The sequence below is a fragment of the Marmota marmota genome, unplaced genomic scaffold (genome assembly GCF_001458135.2).
Source record: "Marmota marmota marmota unplaced genomic scaffold, marMar, whole genome shotgun sequence".
In the NCBI taxonomy this organism is placed as follows: domain Eukaryota; kingdom Metazoa; phylum Chordata; class Mammalia; order Rodentia; family Sciuridae; genus Marmota; species Marmota marmota.
The window spans coordinates 3,528,128-3,535,493 of record NW_025999894.1 but is presented as its reverse complement, the minus strand read 5'-3'; positions in this window follow the sequence as shown (position 1 = coordinate 3,535,493).

Sequence of the window (7,366 nt, the reverse complement as noted above, 5' to 3'; positions counted from 1 at the left end):
TATATATATATATATATATGTATATGTATATATGTATATATGATATATATATATATATATGATATATATATATATATATATATATATATGTATGTAAAGTGATTCAAACCATGGAACTGCAATTGACCACTAGGCAAAGTTTTTATGATATGACAAAATCATTTAAATAAGTGGGAAATAAATTAATCGTGACAAAGGAATAGGTCTTGGGCCGTTTTCCTTCCTGTTTGTTTTCCTAAAGTCCCTACCTAGGTAGAGAAAAAAGTCACATGCCTTCATTTGCTTTCCTTTCAATGGCAGCCAGTAACCACTGAAAATACAGCCAGTAACTGTCCATAAGTTACCTAGGAGTCAGTCTCTTCCAGGTTTTGAAATAGTGTTGTATCCCAAGAATGGGGATCACTTTGCTTCTCTTCCCACAGAGGAACCAATGCAAGGAATAATTTTGGACTGACCCTTGCAAATAAGCTTCAGTGCCCTGGGGATATTATCTTGCTGTGGGTTGCTTTCAAATCCCTTGGCATAGTTCTCCTAGGGGCTCTATATTATAGCTGACATTGACCCAATTTAAAAAGAAGACAAATGCCATAGTGGTAAAGGGCCTCTGCTTACAGCACTGGTTTTCAGACTTGAACATGGAGCAGAGTCACCTGGAGAGTTTGCCAGACACACATCTGCTGAACCCCATTGCCAGGTGGTGTAGTAGGAATTTTCATGACTTACAAGTTCCCAAGTGATGCAGATGCTATAGCTCTAGATCACATTTTAAGAACCACTAGCCTATATCACATGGCTTATAAGTAGCACAGCCTGGATTAAATCCTGTCTGATTCTAAAATGTGTGCTGCTGCCATCCTGAGAAGGCATCTATAATCGCCATAAGAGGTTTTTTGTTTTGTTTTTTGTACCAGGGATTGAACCCAGGTATGCTTACCCACAGGAGCCACATCCCTAGACCTCTAATATATTTCATTTTGAGACAGTGCCTCACTAAGTTGTGTAGGGCCTCACTAAGTTGCTGAGGCTGGCTTTGCACTGGTGATTCTCCTGCCTCAGCCTCCGGAGCCACTGGAATTATTGGTGTGCACCGACACACCCAGCCCATAAGATTCTTTACTGAAGAAGTAGAAGAGAGAAGAAAGCCAGAAAGTAGGTGGATGGCAAATGAAACAAGAAGGGATGCTGGGTTGAAACCCTGGAGCGGGGTTTCCCTCTGTCACATCCCAGCACATTACCCAATTTACCTGCTCCTTGGTGTTTCCATCACTGCGATAAGAATTCTACTTCCATCTACTCTCTCTACTTTCACTGAGTTGGTTTAAAGATAGATAAAAAGGATTAATCGGTATATTTTTTTTTCCCTAAGCTCCAAAATACCACCACAAATGTCACTTGTTATTTCCGTTAGGAATCCAATCAGCAAACAAATAACGATGAACAAAACAGATGAAATAAAAGTACCACCCAAGTGATCTGATTTTTAGTTTAAAAGCTGAAACTACGCAAAAGGAAATGCCATTCATAGCAAAGAAGTTTACTGGGACTTTGGAAAGCTAAGGCATCTTTAAGATAAATGCATTAGCGGTTTAAAAGGTAGGGAAACTGTCTAATCTTTCCCAACAGTATTTGCTTTCAACTCATAAAGTAAACATCCTGGTTTTTTCAAGATACATTGTTTTCAATGAATATTGAAAAATAATTCATAAACAATCATCTGAGTATAAGCATTTCTTGAACAGTAAGAATTCAATATTAACAGCTTTCTGTCTCCATTACTGTAGTTTTCTTTCATTCAAAGAATACTGAAAATGTTCTACTTTTAAAAATACAATTTTGGGGGGGGGGGGCGGCGGGGGAGGAGACACATCCCCAACCCTTTTTTATGTTTTATTTTTAGACAGGTTTTTGTTAAGTTGCCTGAGCCTGTAAATCCCAACGGCTCAGGAGGCTGAAGCAGGAAGATCACAAGTTCAAGACCAGCCTCAGCAACTTAGGAAGGCCCTAAGCAATACTCTGTCTCAAAAAGATAAGAAAGGGCTGGGGTTTTGGCTCAATGGTGAAATTCCCTGGATTCAATCCCCAGTACTGAAACAAACAAACAGATAAAAATAACTGAGGCATAAAATTAAGGCTAGAAATGTTGTTTAACCAAACAAAAACATGAGAGAAAATGTATAGAAGGTGGTGCTATAAGGAAGTCATTGTGCAGGTCTGGCCTAACATTTTGAGGATCTGGCTCCTACCTCCAATACGTTTTTAAAAGTATCACGGTCAAGGAATTTTGCTAATGATTTATATGACCTGTCTGTTGTTTTCTCAGCTTCAGAGAGGGATAAGTTACACAAAAGCAGGACAAACACTTTGGATACAGGGTTGGAGCTTAGGAAAGAGGATGCAGTGATGTGAACAAAGGGGTCAGAGTCACTGCAGGGACCCGGCTGCTATCCATCAGCACCACCACTTCAAGACAAAGAGCCGGGGATCTTGTGTTAGGTTCCTGTGTTAGGAATGGTTCTAGTTCTTAAAAATCCTACCTCCAGCTGAACCAAAGACTCCCCTATAACATAAGAAAACATCAATAACTAGCTGCTTCTGACTCTTCTCTGTGCTCCACATTTCCTATGTAATTCTCCTCCATTTCCAGGATCAGTCTGAGGTAATGGGGAACAGTCTTAGAGGTGCCGTCCCTAGAGATTTGAGACAGGGAGGGAGACACTATAACCCTCCTCTCATGTAAGTTTCCACCTAGGTCTACCTCTGGATTCCATTTTTATACCACTGTGCCTCCATCCTCATAAAGAAACTTACTCTCTAGCCACACTGTGAGCCTAGCACTCCTTCCCAAGCCTGTTCAGATCTTTACAACAGGCAAATATGTTCTTTTCCTTCAAGCTAAAAGACAAGAAATATTTCTGCACTCATGCTTCCTATTTCCCCAGGAAACAGTATTCTGCCAGTATCTTCATTTGCTAGACTCTGATGTTCACAAAGCTAAGAAGCCCATGGATTTATCTTTATACACTAGTGTGCAATAGTTAGTCATCCTACACCTGCTCAGAAGAAAGGCGATGCCATATGCTCAACTATGAAAACCAAGGTGTATAAGATAAGTTTCTGTCTCCTGAACAGCAGGATGGTTACTGAATGCTATTATTTACGTGTCTAAAATAACGAGGCCCACAATACTGTACTCCTGGCTCAGCAATTATCATGGTACCACTTTGTATGTAATTAGTATAGACACTTAATTTGCACATGTGTATTTGCACACATGAACTGTGCTGACTCAACAACTGAAGTCTCCAGGACACAATTTTGTGATTTCTCACCTGCCAGTTCTGTACTACTGTGATTCTGTTGCACAAGCTGTCCCAGCTGGTCACAACCAAACTCCATGCATACTTGGAAAAATGGTGCCAACTATTTGCATTTGCAAACACCAGGGTGAGTTGACACAATTGTGTAGGAGAAAGATGCAAAAAAAAAAAAGGCAGAAATACAATGCAAAGAAATACTAGGTAAAGCACGGTGCATTTGGTTTTGCTTGGGACTGCTTGTGCATGGTTTTGCGTCGCTCATTTTTTGTTTCTCTGAACATTTCTTCAGCATTTAAACTCCCAGTACAGATGGTGTAATCTTATCTCCAGCTCAGTATTGTTATATAATACAATAAGATTTTAGTCATGAGGAAATGAAAACACCTTCAATTCCCATAAAGCCCAAATTTAAATATGAGTAACACGTAAGTCTTAGATAATTTGCTCAAATTAACCACACCACTCTCTCCTTGTCACCACCCACAAGTTGGCTCAATCTTGACCCAAACAAAAGGCAAGGTAAAGGTACAGATGGAGTTGGCTTTTGGTTATGAGAAGCCTAGGGTATCAGTCATGGTCTCTAATATTCAGGCACCTTCTCAAACTTCAGTTGCAGATCCAGAAAAGATTTTATTGTGTCATCCATAAACAGAACTCAGCAATAAAAAGCAAGAGCATTAAAAAGTCAAGGATGACCTAACTAGTTCATCACAGATGGCCATGAGTCTTCTAGGTGCTAATTGGTGAAAGCTATCAAGCTCTTATCCAGTAGACCCTTGTGCTGCCTTCCATGTGGGAGAGCCCAGAATAGGTTCTCCTGAGGCATTTTGATTGGATTACTTCCCCATGCTAAACACAGAATGCATGAACTCCCCATCATTTGGATAGGTCTCCCCTGAGATGAGAAGTACGTATAGTTGATAAAAAAAATGGCCAAATTTCTGGGTGAGTAGATATTTTTCTGGGGCAGAGCCAACTAACTAATTAAGTAGTAATCAAACCCAAGAGCTTTTTTTTTTTCATAAAACTCATGCTGTAAAATATTTCTCAATATTTTTCCATTAAAGAATAAACATTTATAAAGTAGAAGAGAAATGTGTACATTATTCTTATCACTACCCATTATTCTTATCAGAATATACTGTGAGGATATAACCCAAAGGACTGGTCCCAAACTCAAAGTATTCCAGTGTCTTTTGAACTTTTCTTTAAAGCCTATGCCATCCCTGAATTTTATTTTATATATAAATATATTATATATCATATATATACCTTAATGTCTTTTACACATACATATATTTATACCAAAATAATAATTACCAAAATAATTATTTAAACTTCTTATCAATTACATTACTTGATTTTCCTTACTTCCCATCCAAATTGTTAAGTTAAATAATTGCTTCCAAATGCCATATCATATTTGTTGTGGCTTCTAAGAACTCCTGGTATGCAGCTACCACTGTGGACAATTATTCAGAGATAGGACTCATACACATGAAAAGTAAATGGCATAAAATACAGAAGGGAGTAGCTAAAATACATAATATAGATCAAGAGTTTAATAGAGGAGGAAACAATGCCATTAGAAGGATGGACTGTGGGTGTTTTTTAAAATAATTTGTTCTTTCCTTCAATTAAAACAAATTATTTTCTCTTTTAATAAGTTGCATTATTTAAAAACTGTATTAATTATTTAATTAATTTTTAATTGATTAAAGCTGTATTAAATTATTAACTGTATTAAATTAATAGATGCTTCTCTGAGCAATAATGACATTTTTAGGCAGATCTATTTTATGGAATTTAAAAGGTATATAATTAGTACAGTACAGTTTTGAACCTCTTTTAGAGAAACTGAAACTTCAAACATGTCCCAGTAAACATTGCAAAATACAATTGGTTGAAGGTGACCTACATTATTGTGATGATGAATTTAATTTTACTTGTCAACTTGCCCGGGCTATGGTACCCAGTTGTTTGATCAGACACCGGTCTGGATATAGCTCTGAAGATGTGTGAGAAGTGATGGACAGTTACAAGCAATAAGTAGACTTTGTCTTCAACAAATGGTGCTGGGAAAACTGGAAATCCATATGCAACAAAATGAAACTGAATCCCTTTCTCTCGCCATGCACAAAAGTGAATTCAAAATGGATCAAGGAGCTTGATATCAAATCAGAGACACGCCGTCTGATAGAAGAAAAAGTTGGCTACGATCTACATACTGTGGGGTCGGGCTCCAAATTCCTCAATAGGACACCCATAGCACAAAAGTTAATAACTAGAATCAACAAATGGGACTTACTCAAACTAAAAAGTTTTTTCTCAGCAAAAGAAACAATAAGAGAGGTAAATAGGGAGCCTACATCCTGGGAACAAATCTTTACTCCTCACACTTCAGATAGAGCCCTAATATCCAGAGTATACAAAGAACTCAAAAAATTAGACAATAAGAGAACAAACAACCCAATCAACAAATGGGCCAAGGACCTGAACAGACACTTCTCAGAGGAGGACATACAGTCAATCAACAAGTACATGAAAAAATGCTCACCATCTCTAGCTGTCAGAGAAATGCAAATCAAAACCACCCTAAGATACCATCTCACTCCAGTAAGATTGGCAGCCATTATGAAGTCAAACAACAACAAGTGCTGGCGAGGATGTGGGGAAAAGGGTACACTTGTACATTGCTGGTGGGACTGCAAATTGGTGCAGCCAATTTGGAAAGCAGTATGGAGATTTCTTGGAAAGCTGGGAATGGAGCCACCATTTGACCCAGCTATTCCCCTTCTTGGTCTATTCCCTAAAGACCTAAAAAGAGCATGCTACAGGGACACTGCTACATCGATGTTCATAGCAGCACAATTCACAATAGCAAGACTGTGGAACCAACCTAGATGCCCTTCAATAGACGAATGGATAAAAAAAATGTGGCATTTATACACAATGGAGTATTACTCTGCATTAAAAAATGACAAAATCATAGAATTTACAGGGAAATGGATGGCATTAGAGCAGATTATGCTAAGTGAAGCTAGCCAATCCCTAAAAAACAAATGCCAAATGTCTTCTTTGATATAAGGAGAGTAACTAAGAACAGAGTAGGGACGAAGAGCATGAGAAGAAGATTAACATTAAACAGGGATGAGAGGTGGGAGGGAAAGGGAGAGAGAAGGGAAATTGCATGGAAATGGAAGGAGACCCTCAGGGTTATACAAAAGTACATACAAGAGGAAGTGAGGGGAAAGGGAAAAATAATACAAGGGGGACAAATGAATGACAGTAGAGGGGGCAGAGAGAGAAGAGGGGAGGGGAGGGGAGGGGAGGGGGGATAGTAGAGGATAGGAAAGGCAGCAGAACACAACAGACACTAGTATGGCAATATGTAAATCAATGGATGTGTAACTGATGTGATTCTGCAATCTGTATATGGGGTAAAAATGGGAGCTCATAACCCACTTGAATCAAAGTGTGAAATATGATATATCAAGAACTATGTAATGTTTTGAACAGCCAACAATAAAAAATAAATAAATAAATAAATAAATAAAAAGAAATAATATTTCAGTATTTTAAAAGTTTTGAATTCTAAAAGTACTCTGAGGATGCTGACCTGCCATGAACTTGGCCACAGCCTCTGGCTTTCCTAGAAGAGGTCAATTTGTTGATGTGCTATTCATACTTCATGTTATCCTGAGATTAAACCGTTGCCTTGCTCTTAAATATTTACAGATCTGCCTTTTTGACAGATTCAGAGCAAGGACTAGGTCTTTGTTATCTGGATATCAGATCAGCTCGTGCAATGGGCCCCAATGAATGATTGGAATGACTGATTGCATGGGAACATGGTTTGGATATATAATAGGATCTAATACAAATTTTTAATTTTCCAAAATAAAATGTGTATTTTTTTGTCATGTTTGCTGGATCATACTTTTTTTTCCCTTTGAAAAGAAGAAGAAGAAGAAAAAAAGAGGAATATCTGAATATTTGTTTTCAGTTAAAAAAAGAAAAAAAAAATCTCATGAAATGTAACCTAAAGC